This window comes from Macaca mulatta, chromosome 14 (assembly GCF_049350105.2).
Source record: "Macaca mulatta isolate MMU2019108-1 chromosome 14, T2T-MMU8v2.0, whole genome shotgun sequence".
Classification (NCBI taxonomy): Eukaryota; Metazoa; Chordata; class Mammalia; order Primates; family Cercopithecidae; genus Macaca; species Macaca mulatta.
In genome coordinates, this window is record NC_133419.1 from 28,309,620 (window position 1) to 28,311,693 (window position 2,074).

The window sequence follows — 2,074 nt, forward strand, 5'->3', positions numbered from 1 at the left end:
AGGATGAGGAAGCTGTAAAATTAATAAAATGGGGAAGATTGTGGTCTAGTATTGCAAACTGGGTTGCTTGAACTATAAAGAAATACAAGGAAATAACTACTAAAAACGTAATGGTCATTTGGGGAAGAGGAAGGGCACATGAAGGGAGTTCTAGGGTGACTGACAGAGTGCCATTTCTTGATCCGGTTGGTGATTTAAAGTGTGTTGGCCTTTTATTTTATTAAGTTACATATTTTTTAATATGACTTTTTAAATCATTGTTATTTTACAATAAAAGGGATAATAAATCATTGAAAAATTATACAGTTTTACTTTTTAAAGTATATTATAAGTAACTCAATTCTTTTTAATTTAGTAATTAAATTTGAACTGAATAAAAAAATGGCTCATATCAAAAATTCTAAGATGCCACTAGTACAACAAAGTTAAATGGAAATGTATGACCTTCAATAATTATTCTAGAGAAGAGAAAAAGTTAAACATTCATGAGTGAAATTTCCATATTAAAAAGTTAAGAAATCTCCAAAGAATGAAGTAGAAAAAGTAATAAAACCAGAAATAATTTAAATTTAAAAAACCATACATAATAGAGAAAAACCAAACTGACAAGACTAATTAAGACTAAAAGAAAACTAAGCAACAGTGAAAATTAACAGGGAACCTAACTATACATACAGCAGATATTGAGATTAAATTATATTACATACAACTTTATGCAAAAACCCTGAAAACATATACAAAATGGTAAATTCTTAGAAAAAAATACTACATACTAAAATTGATTCAAGAATAAATCAAATATTTAAATAGTCCCATATATATTAAAGAAATTTAGTTTCCTATAAAAAAATCTTTTCACAAAGGAAACTCCAGGCTCAGAGATTTTTACATGATAGTTCTACCAAATATTCAAGGATGATTCTAATTTTACATAAACTCTTCCAGAAAATAAAATTAACAATGCTTGAATCATTTTATAAACTACATATAGTCTTGACACCAAATTCAATAATACATTAGAAGAAATGAAAAATTTAGTCAATCTCACTCATAAATGTAGATGCAATAAATATGAAAATATTAACAAGCCAAACTGAGCAATGTAAATTAAAAAGTAAAGCATCATGACCAACTTAATTTTATTCCAGAAATGTAAGGTGGATACAATGTTGGAAATATTTTCACATGCTTTACCACAATAGAAAATTTAGGGAGAAAAATCATGTAATGTTCTCAATACATGTGTAGAAAAATCATTAAATAAAACTAAAAAATCCATTCATATAAAGAAAAACCATTAAGGAACTTAAAATTGATTCTGTAGAAAGCAACATAATGATGAAATGTAATAAAACATTATCTTGTATTGTGAAAATACAAGAATATTCACTATCACCTCTCTTATGTGCCCTTCCTGTGTGCCATGTAATGCAATTAGGGGAAATGGATAAAAAAAAGATGTAAAGATTTTAAAATAAGCAAATCTCCATTATTCCCAGGTGAAATATTCACACAAATATATCAAGCATCTTCAATGTGTGTGAATGCGTGTGTGAATGCATATGTGTACACAGAGACTAGGAAGATTTCTTGGCATAAGATTAAAAGTTAAAATTCAATTGAATTTCCACATATCTGCGAAACAAAAACAAGTAGACAACCTACAAATAAAGAAACACTAAATTTAACAGCAAGAAAAAAAACACAAAAATTACCTAGGAATCAATTAGAAATGTATTCTAAGAATCTGTTCATCAGAAAACACCAAAAAGAGAGTGGAAAGAAAAGTCACACTTTGAAAGAAAATATCTGCAACATATATAATAACTACATTTTTAAAAAAGGATTAGTATCAAGAATATATAAAGAACTCCAATTAATCAATAAGAAAACAACTTTAATAGGAAAAGGGGCAAAGACATAAACAGCCATTTTCTAGATGAGAAATCAAGCACGGCCAATCAATTGTATGAAAAGACATGTAACCTCATCAGCACTTGGAAAAATAGAAAATAAAGACACAATAATATGCAATTTCATACTCTCAAGATTGGCAAATACTGATCAGCCCAAT